General features: G+C 42.9%; 1 long non-coding RNA gene across 2 annotated transcripts; it reads right to left on the bottom strand.

The window, feature by feature from the left end:
- Positions 1–9,887: 9,887 nt before the first annotated feature.
- On the bottom strand, positions 9,888–13,904 carry LOC140216831 (uncharacterized). Of its 2 annotated transcripts, none has more exons than XR_011893526.1 (2): positions 13,610–13,904; positions 9,888–9,993 (listed from the first exon to the last, which is right to left on the bottom strand). It is a non-coding gene; the product is annotated as an uncharacterized lncRNA (long non-coding RNA). The 2 variants fall into 2 exon arrangements; XR_011893527.1 differs by lacking the exon at positions 13,610–13,904 and adding an exon at positions 11,786–12,216.
- Positions 13,905–14,138: the final 234 nt, after the last annotated feature.

The raw sequence follows: 14,138 nt of genomic DNA, 5'->3' as shown, positions 1-14,138 counted from the left end.
TAACTGGCTTCCTTGAAGATATTGCGTTACTGGCATCTGCGAACTGTGATCTGTGGGACAGATAAGATGTCATAAGCGAGTGTGTGGTTCCACGTACACCATACATTCGTAATTTGTTAAGAAGGATGGAATGATTAATTAAATCAAAAGCCTTAGAGAAATCTATGTATATGCCTAGTGCCATATGCTTACGGCTAAATGCATCTTAAATTATTTCTTTTTGGCTCAGGAGGGCTCACTCATATCGCACTCATATCACTGCGGATCACTTGCACATGTCGCTTATTGCAAAAGCAGCATTCCCCGAACACACTTCAAACATAAGCTGTACATCACCCATAACACCCCCCTTGTTTTAGCCAAATATAAAGATAGCGTAACCAAGCGGTATTTCGGAACACTGGGAAACCGTACGTAAAGTGTCCGTATATAGCCTTTGTGCACTTGATCAATTATTCTTTTAGAAAGGCAGTGTTCTGATATGACAAATATACCATATCTGCCAGGGGACGTCAACTGTTAAACTTCATGTCAACAGCATATTGGCCGCATAACGTTTCGTAGCAAAGGAATGTTTTACAAGCTGTCTATTTGACCGACACAAGTTTTGCTTAGACATAAATTAGACATGTTCTAATACTTTTCGTAAGCGCACGGCCCGCGTGCCTTATGTCAGTATTAATGCGGAGCGGAAATGGTCGCGCATCTCACGCACGATGCTCCACCAATTGAGCTGCGTGCGTCTATTTGTCGTACAAAAATCCCTCACGTGACCTGATCCTAGGTGCCTAGGGACAGCATCGTTTAGGGATTTTTGAGAAGGCGCGATGCTGGCGCCGAGCGACGCCGTGGCGTGTTCGTCCTCGGCGTGATCGTTCTCTGGACCGCGCGTTGTTCAACATTGCTCATGTAATCGTGCGTGCGTTGCTTGTGTGTTGGTTGTAGGTTCTGTGTTACTTGGCGGAAAGCTGTGAGTAGTGGCGGTGCGGCAATGCGGCTTTGGCCTCGATGAGCTCTGGCACTACAGAATCTGCGTTGTGTGACCCGTGCTTTCTTGAGAACCCGGCGGTGGTGACAATTGTAATATCGAAGTGGCCTAGCGCCTCGGCAGCGAAGTTCTGCGAACCGCGATGTGGCGTCGCCGTGTCCGACTTTGCTTAACGGACATCGAGGGATGTGCTGCTCGCTGCAAGTCATGTAAATGCAACTGCGTCGACCGCCCACTGTTCAGCGCTGAATGTGTGTTTGGTGTGCTGTGCTTGAAACGAGTGGTGCAGCCGTGCAGCGGGGGTGGCGGAGGAGCAGAGTGGATTAGGGTTTGCGCGTTCACAGACATGTGCTCCCGTCTTGGTCTCATTAGCGGCTGTCGCGGGATTGTGGTGTGCTAGCTCCTTGCCTAGCATGAAGTTTACGATGCTAACACACAGCATGTTCACGTTTTTCCGCGTTATATGTCATTAGCATGACGGCCGAGTTGAAAACGAAACATGTAGTGTTCTTTGCGTTTGTGTGTTGTAAATTACTTTCTATTGTGGAAGTTCTGGGAGTCTTATTACGCAAGGAGTGCGAACGTAAACATAAACACATATGTGTGTCTGAAATTTTGAATTACCCATAATACCCTTTACGACTGTTAAGTGGGCTACATGGCCTGTGTGAACCAGCTACCGTATGTTGCGACGCTCTTTCGTGTGGTAGAATGATGCATGGTGCGCGTTTATTTCTGTACCGTTGTAAAAACCATTTGTTTATTCACTCAATACAAATGTACGGCTTCTTCGCCGCAGTACAGCTTAGTTACGCGGTGAAGCATACTAGAAGTGGGAGGGGGCCGCTATCAGCCAGCATGTATGTCCACTTAGGTGACCTGAGAGGCGGCGGGTGCGCGAGTGTATAATTTAAGAACTCTTATTATGTCCAGTGACAGTGGAGATCATTAACTGTAGCACCAAAGTAGTGGACCACTACCAGAACAAAGGCATGTAGTATGCCCATCTCAATTCTTGTGCTTATGCCAGTCTTATTTTTTACAGCAATAGCTGCTATGGGCTAACTCCCCTGGTTGTTCTGATGTCTACTGGTGTTGTCACTGGAATTCCCGAATTTCTTGCTAGAATATTGCAAATAAAGTTCTCGTTGTGCTGCGAGGATTCAAACATACGATCAAAAGAGTGGCAGTCCACAATTCTACATTTCAGCCACTCTGCTGAAGGTACAGTCGTGGTGAATACTGATCCCGGAGAGCGTGATCTAGCCAACAGGTGCCTAGATTGGCTAACACCTGCTCAATGTCTGCATACTGTATATAGAGCTGGCATCCACACCTTCAAGTTCTTGCACATCACCTTCCCACTTGTGAAGGCAGTCCTATGTTAAGTTTTCTTCTTGCATGTGATGACAATGATTGGGTGCATCTGCTTCATTAATCTTCTTCTAGTGCTTGGCTTCTCAGATTTACTGGATGGCGCTGTTGGTGTCTTGTTTTCCTCAAGCAAAGCGCGAGACATAGCAATGCATAGCCCAAATATAGATTTGAGAAAACCAAAACGAATTCAGCAGTAAGAAGCTAAAGGGTTGTTTTGCTGTAGATCAGTGGCTAAGTCCGGATATGAAAGAGGAGGAAGAAAAGCCGAGTCTTTCCACTTCAACACTGAGGCACAACTCCCACAACTAAATAGGACTCTTACTTATCTTACTTTTTTAAGGAGATTACCGACTTGCATTGGCAAGTGTTCAGTTCAGTAAACACTGCATGAAGTAAGCTTCCTGTGCATATTTCACCAGCTACTGCATCATTGTTTCACATTATGAGTGAAACTGCAATTTTCTTTATGCCACAACTTGCCCAATTTTGTGTTTTGCAGTGGGATGTTAGCAGTGCTAATAAGGCACCTAAATACTCATGAATAGTAATACAGAGAAAAAAAAGTAAGAAAGCAGTGGCTTTTTGTGCGTAGACTATGCATACACCTGGTGCTCTTATGGTCATTTTTTCCCTATCCGCTCAGCCATTCTAAACAAGAAAAGTTTATACACAATTAGTTTATACACAGACTACAACTAAACCACAGGTATCGTTGATAAGCAAAGTATATTTATTCGGTGACATTTTCTGCAGCCCTGCTATTAAGCATTCCTTCCTTCCTTTTCAGCTGTGCAGGTTCAATAAAGGGACACTAAAGTGAAAAATGATTTATTCTGCATCAGTAAATTACCGTTATACAACAGCAAAAACACCACTCTTACAACGATAAGACGTTTGGTAAGCCAGAAAAAGCGCAAGAAAGAAATATGGGTGGCGACGCCTACTTGAGTTCCCGCACCTGGGGGCTGTGACGTCATGGATTTTAATGGCATTTTCTAGGGCCTACTAAATATATATAGCGGTACAGATTGACTACATTGTGTTCGAAAGGAACTAAATATTAAACATGAAAAGTTTTGGGAACCTTTATTCAGCGAACGCGGCCCAAATGAGAAAACATACGTTGGAATCCCTGACGTCACGCTGACGTACCGGCGCTGGAGTTTCGGCGCGAAATTCAAATACTGATACTTTGACCTTCATTTTCTCATCTAATAATCAAACCATTCTTTTGAAATGACTGCCTGTAGAGTTCTCAAGCAATGCTCCATTAGTCTAAACTGATTTATTGTTTCGCTTTAGTGTCCCTTTAAGAAGTGATGATACAGTTTGACAATTTTAATCATTGAAAGACTTAGGGAAACCTTTTTCGGGTTGTTTTTTCTTGGTTTCAGACTCTCCACATTGCATTTTAAGGCATGCTTTCTGTGTTTGCTGCTTTTTCTTTATGGCTAGGGCATGTCAACATTTTTTACACCACTTCAAGTATGTGGTGCCATAGACTGTTCTTAGATGAAGTCTTGCCCTTTCATTCTGTACAATATGATGTTTTTTTTTGTGTCCAAGGCCGTTTTACAGCGTGATTGTAGCATTTTGCTAAGTTTTGCCTCTGTCACCCAAGCTTGAAAGATTGCTACCCACTGGTGGTGGCATGACACGTCATGTTTCTTTTTCAATAAAAGGAAGTCTGTCACTTATCCTGTGCGCTGGTTGCCTTTTGTGTCTTTGAATTGCAATTTGTTGCCTATATTTGCTCTTTTGTTGCATTTCAGATCAGGAATGGCTATCATAATTGACATTTAACCATATTGCACACAATGTGGATATGTAATTGCAATATATGGCCACCATAAATATAATTGAAGTTAATAATTCAAGAATAGTGCCTTTGCATGGTGGTACAGCCATGAATTGTGGCTATAAGGTACCAGCACTGCAGATAGCACTGCTTGTGCAGAATATAGTGCAGCTCTACTATTTTCAAACATCATTGTTTTTATCTGCACTTGTATAGCTCCAGTTTCTGTGAACAACACACATCTGGTGGAATAGCCAAATTTCTGCCCGTTTTCATGTTATTAGCATATTAGTAAAGGCAGTCGTTTTTATAGTAGCCTGTTTGCCCAGTGTAGAAGCCGCTGCAGGGTGTCAGGATCTTATACACATCTTCAGCTTTGCAGGGGACACAGCATCTGGCACATAGTTTGTCACAGGCCATGTATTCGGGGCAAGTTGAGTTCACTCACTAGCAAAGAGAGAACCAAGCTTGTCGGATATGAAGTAAACCGCCTGTATACTCAGTGGCCTTCATTTCGTGTGACATATGTGGTTATAGCGACCCTTGTTTTAAGCACTTCTTGTCTAGCAGCGGTCGTTTGCTTTTTGAAACAGGATAGCTTTCAGCAAGCTGGACAGGAATAACACTGAAAAACCAGCAGATGTTAATTGTCGCACTTATCATGCGAATCTTCATACAGTATGATGAGGGCGTAAATAAATGAGGGTGTTCCTCAAGGCCTTGTAGCACATGTTACGAGTTTGGAGCAACATGATGTATAGCACTTCTTTGATCGCATGCTATAGGTTTAGCAGGTGTGGCCATGGTTGAAGTGCAGTGCAAGGTCAAGAAAACAGATATCTATGAGCAGCACCCTGGTAAGGAGACTCTGGGAAAACTAGTGGGAAGCCTGTTGAACATCTGGTTGACCCACTTGCTGGCTCCACCAGGCAAAGTATAATAAAGAGAAGGAAGTCATCAACACATCAGAAGGTTTTTACATATAAACACTGTGCTAAGGTCATAACATGCCAACAAGTCTTAGTGCGCAGGCTATGCACGACCAACTACATATGCCTTCTGTTCGGACATTGCTCATTGTAACTAACAAGGATGGAGTGGACAAAAAAAGAACAGCAGCTCCATTAATTTAGTTTCACTGGTATCGACGGTGTTTTGTAAGCGTACATTGCCATACTCCCCAATGGCTTCTTGGGTGACATCAGCAAAGACCAGCTTGAGGCAAGGGGTAATAGACGTCTTTACAAGCTACAAATGCATGAATGCATGAAGAGCACATTGTGTCCAAAAAGTAGGCACTGGAGAAGGAACAGGTTATTAACAGTGGGCAAAGACAAGCTAGTAAACACCCAACACTGTTGCCATGTAACGACCTCTGAAACAATCCCTCTTAAAGAGGAAATCATCTTTGTGTATCCATAAAGAGGGCAGATGGGCAAAGCCCCTTCAGTAATGCTGCCAGCTTCAAAAGCCTATTTTGCACATCCTGAATGCTTCCTTCTTAAGACTTTGCTGGGTGCAAGCATTCTACTGTCCAAAAGCTGTCATTGAGAGCACTGTTGGTTTGGTGGCAATAAATTTCAGAAGCAATTGCAACAAACCTCCCTTCCTAGTTGGCCTGGATGCTCACTGTGCTTATGAAGCAGCACCATGACGCAAGCAAGGTGAATGGATGCCTCCAAGCCCTTGTTCGTTTATCACACTGTTCTGTTAGTAACAACCATGAGACTTGAAACCAACAAGCTCAAGTTCGGCACTCGCGTGGTTACTGCGGAGGATTCATAAAAAGCACAAAAACAGAAAACTCAAGGTAAAGGATAAAGCACCATTTAACACTTAGTATTGCTACAGCCCACCCCCTTCTTTTATTTTGTCTGGTCGTGCTACATCTTTTTACTATATATAGGCATGAACTTAGGTGATGTTCCCAATCAGTGTCCAATATTTATATACACTATGTGCTGGTTCAAAGAGGTTCGAAACACTGCGATGGAAGCTTCAAGTAGAAAAGGTGCCTGGAAGAAAAAAAAAAGCTGTGCTGCAACCATCTTGGCAACATCTTGTCCCCTTAATAAAAATTGTGCTTTCATATCAACTTGAGCCCTCTAGTTTAGAGTAAAGTACCAGTGCGCTTATGAACAATGAATCAATTCTCAAAGAGCATGTGCAGTCCAGCCAAAAGCAGGGGCAAGAATCCGCATTGTGCTCCTGCATTGAAGGTGAATAACACGTACCATAATGGCGAATGTGCTTTAGTAAGCTTCATTGCAATATTAATTTGTAATGTACAAAGAATTGTCAATGAAGCTTACAACAAGCACAGATGCACTTGCAAATTATGTCACAATTGAAAGTAATGAGCACAGTGTAAACCTATGTGCCCTTTCCACTCTTAGTATGCTTTACTGCACGATGCTTATTTACACCCCTGTATTGCGGTCTAGCAAGCTACAAAAGAAACGTTGCATAATTAGGCTTTTTATGATTATCTTTCTCGCAATACACTATTATTTCGCGGTGAAGCCTAAGCAATGCACTGCAGTGAAGCATACTAAAACTGAAAAGGGGCCACTATCACTGGCCATAATAAGACTTCTTTAATTACACACTCGCGCACCCGCCGCCTCTCAGGTCACCTAAGTGGACATACTATGCTGGCTGATAGCGGCCCCCTCCCACTTTAAGTATGCTTCACCGCGTAACTAAAATGTACTGCGGCGAAGAAGCCGTACATTTGTATTGAGTGGATAAACAAGTGGTTTTTACAACAGTAAGAAATAAACGCGCACCATGCATCAGTCTACCACACGGAAGAGCGTCGCAATATACGGTAGCTGATTCACACAGGCCGTGTAGCCTACTTATCAGTTGTAAAGGGTATTATGAGTAATTCAAAATTTCAGACACACATATGTGTTCATGTTTACGTTCGCACTCCTTGCGTAATAAGACTCCCAGAACTTCCACAATAGAAAGTAATTTACAACACACAAACGCAAAGAACACTATATGTCTCGTTTTCAACGCGGCCGTCATGCAAATGACATATAGCGCGGAAAAACGTGAACATGCTGTGTGTTAGCGTCGTAAACTTCATACTAGGCAAGGAGCTAGCACACCACAATCCCGCGACAGCCGCTAATGAGACCAAGACGGGAGCACATGTCTGTGAACGCGCAAACCCTAAGCCACTCTGCTCCTCCGCCACCCCCGCTGCACGACTGCATCAATCGGTTCAAGCACAGCACACTAAACACACATTCAGCGCTGAACAGTGGGCGGTCGACGCAGTTGCATTTACATGACTTGCAGCGAGCAGCACATGCCTCGATGTCCGTTAAGCAAAGTCGGAAACGGCGACGCCACATCGCGGTTCGCAGAACTTCGCTGCCGAGGCGCTAGGCCACTTCGATATGGTGGCTAGATAACTTCGATATTTCAATTGCCACCACCGCCGGGTTCTCAAGAAAGCACGGGTCACACAACGCAGATTTTGTAGTGCTCATCGAGGCCAAAGCCGCATTGCCGCACCGCCACTACTCACGGCTTTCCGCCAAGTAACACAGAACGTACAACCAACACACAAGCAACGCACGCACGATTACATGAGCAATGTTGAACAACGCGCGGTCCAGAGAACGATCACGCCGAGGACGAACACGCCACGGCGTCGCTCGGCGCCAGCATCGCGCCTTCTCAAAAATCCCTAAATGATGCTGTCCTTAGGCACCTAGGATCAGGTCACGTGAGGGATTTTTGTACGACAAATAGACGCACGCAATTGAGCTACCGCAGCGCCATTTCCCCATCTACTTTCTCGGGTATTTTACGTTTATTAGTTGAATCCTGCGAGTGTTAGCCAGCGCCACCAGTCACAGATCTTGGTGGCGGATGTGGAACATAATTTCTGCCGCAGGCGTCACGAGACCGCGATCTTTTCGCGTGAAGGCAACCGGTCCATAAACTCACACATTCTACCTGGAGGCATCAGTGTTGCCGGATTAGAGACCCTCGTTATGTATCAAACGATAAGAAACGGGGTTAACAGAGGGGCCCGATTTTTATTAGTTATATCATAAGAAGCCAACAAACACTGACGCTAAGAACAACATAACGGAAATTGTGCTTAATAAACAATTATCAAATAATTAATTCATGGAAATGAAAATGGATGAAAAAATATCGTTGCCCACCTGCGGTGAGTTGTTTTTTTCAGGCACTCTCATTTCCATTAATTATGGTTTCATTATTTCAATTATTCAGCAGAAGTAATTTCCCCTATGTTGTCCTTGGTGTCAGTGTTTGTTGGCTTCTTATGATATGACTAATCGAAATTGGGTCCCCTTGCTTCGCGCCGATCGACATAACACAGACTCGACTGCTCCGAAACGTAACCAGTCGTCCTTGGGTTGTTGGACATGATGCCGGTTACCCGACGCCTTTGTTCTCTACACCCTACGCGCGTCGCTGCTGCGGCAAGCCGTGTGGTGGTTCGGTACGTTACGTAATTGACATAATACAGACTCTACTGCGCCGAACCGCAACCAGTCGTCCTTTAGGTTGTCCTCCGGGGTTATTGGGGACGATGCCGTTTACCCGACGCCTTCGTTCGCTTGGTGTCTGCTGCGGCGAGCCGCGTTGCGGTTCGGTGCGTTACCTGATTTAAATAACAGAGATTCAACTGCCCAGAAACGTAACCAGTCTGCCTTAAGGTAGTCTTCCCGGTTTGTTGGGCACGATGCCGGTTACGCGACACATCGGTTCGCAACAACCTTGACGCCTGTCTGCTGCGGCGAGCCGCGTGGTGTTTCGGTGCGTTACCTGATTGACACGACACACTCGACTGCTTCACACACTTAAATTCACTAATCTCGGCGTGCGTTTGCCACGCCTGCTATGTGCGCGTATTCCGAAACCTCCGCAGCCGACGTAACCTAAGCGAGCCCAGTAAATATACCGCTTCCCTATACTGTAAAAAAAATTTGCCTTACTTTACAGAAAATTTGCTGGCAATTTGTGACCGAACACTCTTCCGTAAATTAAGAACGGTCATTTCCGTAGAACGGACAACTGTATAAGAGAGACCGTAATACAAGATACGAGTGCTTCTGTATCTAGAAAACAGAAGACTCTGTATTCTGAATCTGTACTGTAACCGTTAAAGTACGGTGCTTCTCGTATTCAGAAAACGGAACACACTGTATGCTGAATTTGTACTATAACCGTGAAAATACAGGTGCTTGCCGTATTCAGAAAACGAAAGACTCCGTATGGTAAATCTGTGCTATATCCATTAAAGTACAGGTGCTTCCCGTATTTCATCTTGCAGAGCATATCCGTTGTTCGAAGAATGTGCCATCGGGGACGAAATTGCCCAGGACGTGCGAGAGTCGACCGAATATTATGGTGCACTATTTGCTGGGATCAGCCATGCTACCATCTGCGCTCGGAATGTGCATACGTCACCCACTGTTTCCAGCGGTCTTGAACAGAAATGCAATTTGGTCAACGCTCGCACTTTCAGTGTACTTTTGTGCACGATAGTACATCGCCTTTAATGTCAATGTCATGAAGACAGCTCATAGACAAAGCAGCAGGTCACCATTGAGAAAATTGTCTTGCCAACACACTGACATGGCTGCAGAGATAAAACACTTTGCACTTTGTGATATGAATGCACTGCATAGCATATATACAAAAAGGTGCAACATCTCAGTCCTCAAGTTCTTAGATAACAGAAGCAACTTTATTTTTTTCAATCACTCGTCTTGCACTTCTTCCTGGTGAAAGTTGTTCTTGACCCAAAACGCTTGCAAGGATAAACTTGCTGCTGTTAGGAGAAACAAATAGTATTCATGAATATCCATCCTAAAGAAAGCGACAAAAAAGTATAATCACAGAACACGACAAAGCAGTAACTTCTGTGTTAGAAAAACATGTAAGTAGACCAACATTGCTGGAACAAGGGATGTTGCTGTAGCCAACATTTCGACATAGGTGCTTGTCATTAGGGTAGCAAATGTTTTCCTTGGCTGTGTTGTTTTGGATTGTGCATAGCTCACTGGCCCCTAGCCTCATTGGGGGAGAAGAAACTGGTGCATATAATAGGTCAAGAGAAGCCAAAGTGTTAAAATAAAGGAAGGAAGGGTGTGCTTAGCAGTGGTGATTGTGATGGAGCGGGTATGAGCACTGCTGTCAGTACTTGCTAAGAGTAGGGGTGACCAAAACAGAAAGCGATGTACACATGTAAGCAGTCACTAATCCAGTAGACCTAATCTTCCCAGAAGACAAAATAGCTATCAAGATAAACAGTTTGCACTTTTAGAAAAGGAAAACGAAGAATTAAGGAAAATAAATTTCGTATCAAGATGCATCTGGTTAAGATCACTGTAAATGGTAAATTAAGGCACATTACGAATATATATTTTGTTGAAAGCCGATGAAGAAAAGATATATTAACCAAATATTAAAAAATAGGGACATTAACATTACACTGGGTATGACAATATGATAACCAGGTGCAAGATTGCAAAACGTCCAGCGCTGTTTATATTCATGCTGCTGTTGACGGCTTCAAGTTTCTGTCTTCCTGTGGAACCTTTGTCTTATTTGAACAAGGAAATGGGCCAATTTTTAAACAAGTCAGTTCAAATGCAGTTCAAAGCTTCAGCATTATTATAATGAAAGAAAATATTATGGTCAGTTCTCCTGGGTGTGCTTTCATTCACCAGTTATTTCCACCGGTGTAAGCTCAAAATTTAATGGTCTAAATGGACCTTAGCTCCTGGCAAACCATTAGCTGGTCTTTTTTTCAACACAGATGCCTGCACATTATATGTGTTGGCAGGAGTGCTAGCGAACTACATTATACTTGTTGCCACAACCAAAGTGAAACTTGGTAACAGTGATTGAAAAAAACAGCATTCCACAATATTGATTCAAGTCGTCTGGAAAAGTCGCTTAAGTTAATGTACACCCCCCGCCCCACCAGACACAATTATAAACCACACTGACTCTCATGGTGTCAACCATGCTATTATAGCACTAGGCATCATGTAGGAGAATTAGGGGATAAGAGGGCACAATGCTTTTTGTTAGAATATCAAATGTGCTTTACATAAATGCTACATTCCAACTAACAAAGGAGCAGCCGATAGTGACCAATGCATACGAAAGCTAACGACATTCTGTGCAGCAGAATGTTGACGATGAGGTGTTATGCACACAAGTGCACTCTTTCACACAAAATGACATCCTGCAGTCAAACCTTGTGCCAACATTAGAGTTTGAAAAACACCACAGTGGAAAGCAAAGAGTGCTAAATTTGTTGAAAATTACTAAAAATTATTCGATTATTCATTATCCTTACTATTCGTTAAAGATTCACAGATTGTTCCCTACGGGTGCTGTAAACAGGCACCCTGCTTTTACAGTCGTAGCAACAATGATCTGTGGCACAGATAAGAATAAATGCTCATGAAGTTTATGCAAGAGTACCCTACAAATTATACCCTACAAATTACGCCCCATTTCACATTCCAATGTGGTAGAAGAGGAAGACTAAAAAAACTACTTTCTGGTGGAGGATGCATACCCAAGAATAGAAGAAAGTGTACCCTAACCATTGCTGCTGCCGATGCCTGTGCACTAGCAGTTACATATAATATGGCAGTTACAATTATTTTTCCACAAGCACTGCCAGCTGCTGCCAGTTTACCAGTACAGAGCTGTAATAAATTTAGGGCAAGTTAAAGCTCTCTAATGGATTCATCTCATATGACACAATTGGAATGCAATATTCTGCAAATAAGTGAAGAGCGATGTGCCATCCCATACAATGAAACACCTTTGAAGAATCTGAATCACCACCTGCACTCTTAGGCAGATACACCCTTTGGAGTGCCCCTTCTGCCACACAACAATAATCGTTATCTGCTTTGATGTGTTTCCTTTCTTGAAAACGCCACGCCCGCTACTTTCCTGTCGGGAATGCTATCATGCTGAGAACGCGCATGCTGTTCGTTACTGGAAAGTACAGGGCTCGCAGCGTTAAAGAAAGCAAACGCATCAAGGCAGATTACGATTATCGTTGTGTGGCAGAAGGGGCACTCCAAAGGGTGTAACTTTGCCTAAGAGTGTGGGCAGTGATGAGGTAAAAGAGTGTGTTCTGTGTAAAGTAGTGCACCTGTATAACCTAAAGCTGTGGAGAATGCATTTAGTATCAGCTGTGAAGGTTTCTAATTGTCACTGCACACGGTAAAAACCTCCATGCAGTTTCGCAAAACGCGAACCCCCTACCTTTTTGTTGTTCAAAGGCAATGACACGTAGGGCCATAACATGTACATTATGGGTTTCGTTCCCAAACAATCAGAGTGAATAGCACCACCCTAAGTGTTATGTGCCTTCTGTCTCACATTTTCTGACAAAAATTGTTAGTGTCAAATGCTGCGATCGGCAGAGAAACGGATTTCTGAAGCAATATAAAGTATTAAGTACTGTGATCTCAGTTCTTTCACTGCTGTTTAAGCATTATCGGGTCTTAAAGTAAAAAAACGAGGAATAAATACATGCATATTTTACGTCACAACCCTCATGAGGTATTTAGTAGTCTGGATTATAAAGGATTCCAGATTTACAACGCAGGACAGATTTTATTCCACTGAAAGAATGACATCATGCCAATGATTCTGCATTTGGTGCTATATTTATTTGTATTTAGTTCAGTTGGAATGTGTGTGTATTGTCAGCGATATTGCTTGACATGTTTTAGATTAACTGTTTTCTAAATTTAGGCAAATTCGTATTCGCAAATAACCTTGTATGACACCAAGAACTTGCTTAGCAGGAGTATTTCTAACATTTGCAAGATATGAGGCTCTTGAATGCATATCTAAGCCTGGGGTGCACGCCGCCCCCTAATCCCATCAGCAAGTTTCTGGAACTCATCTACGAGGTTTCTTATGATGAATGTAAAGTTGCTTGAACGGGAGAAATAGGGAATTTAAACAGGTGAATTATGCAGCATAAGAATGATGTCAGCACGAAGCAAGCATCAAGAAGCACTGTCACTCAATGTGCATAGACTATCAAACGCAAGAATTATTTGGGATGATTTAAAATTCTGGCATTGGAACGAAATGTCTTTTAATCTATATCTAAAGTGATTATTCACACTACTACCACTACCTTCACCAGAAACATTCATAATCATTATCCTATCTATGCCACATCATCCAAGCTAATATTCAAGCCTTCATAAGCTGCTTTTTTTACTGCTAATTCTCTCTGGGAAAGAGGTGTCCATATGAAGACCATATCATATACTTATTACCCATTTTTTGATAAATGATAAGCGAAAAACTTCACACCAAAAATGCATTGAGATTGAGCAAGTTCTACATTTGAAGCTGTTGATTCTTTTTTCCCTTTGCCATCATTGACCCACCTGGTTAGCTAAGTAGACAAAAAAGCTGCAGGAGAAAGGTAGGGGTGCCAAATTAGACTTGTGCCCCAGGGGACCTTTTCACGGTCACTGAAGGAACTGCTTGTGGCCTCGGCATCTTCCTTGAGGTCCATGGCCAAGTCTAAGAAACCTTGTCTCCACAGGCTGCATAAAGAAGGATAATTTTCTGAGCCAAGTCTTTTTCTTAAAAGAACCCATTTAAGTTGTATTCGTGGCTTTGCACCACAAAATTGACACATGACTGGCCACTCAAGACACTTTGTGTATTCGCAGGCTTATTCCTTGAAAAAAAACATTTATGTAGCGCACAATGAGTAACAGTAACAAAAAAATGTATCAGGAGGCTTTCATATTGCTCTACAACTTTTCATTGACACATTTCATTTAATTATTTGAGATATTTATTAACTAATTAAGAATTATGTAATTAGGCAGAATGCAAAAATAATCAGAGTATCTCCAAGCGATGGCAAACAACATTACCTTCATTTTGTCTAGTTACATCGCATTT

This window comes from Dermacentor andersoni, chromosome 3 (genome assembly GCF_023375885.2).
Source record: "Dermacentor andersoni chromosome 3, qqDerAnde1_hic_scaffold, whole genome shotgun sequence".
NCBI lineage: Eukaryota > Metazoa > Arthropoda > Arachnida > Ixodida > Ixodidae > Dermacentor > Dermacentor andersoni.
The sequence above is the reverse complement of the archived record's forward strand: the minus strand, read 5'-3'. Positions and strand labels throughout refer to the sequence as shown.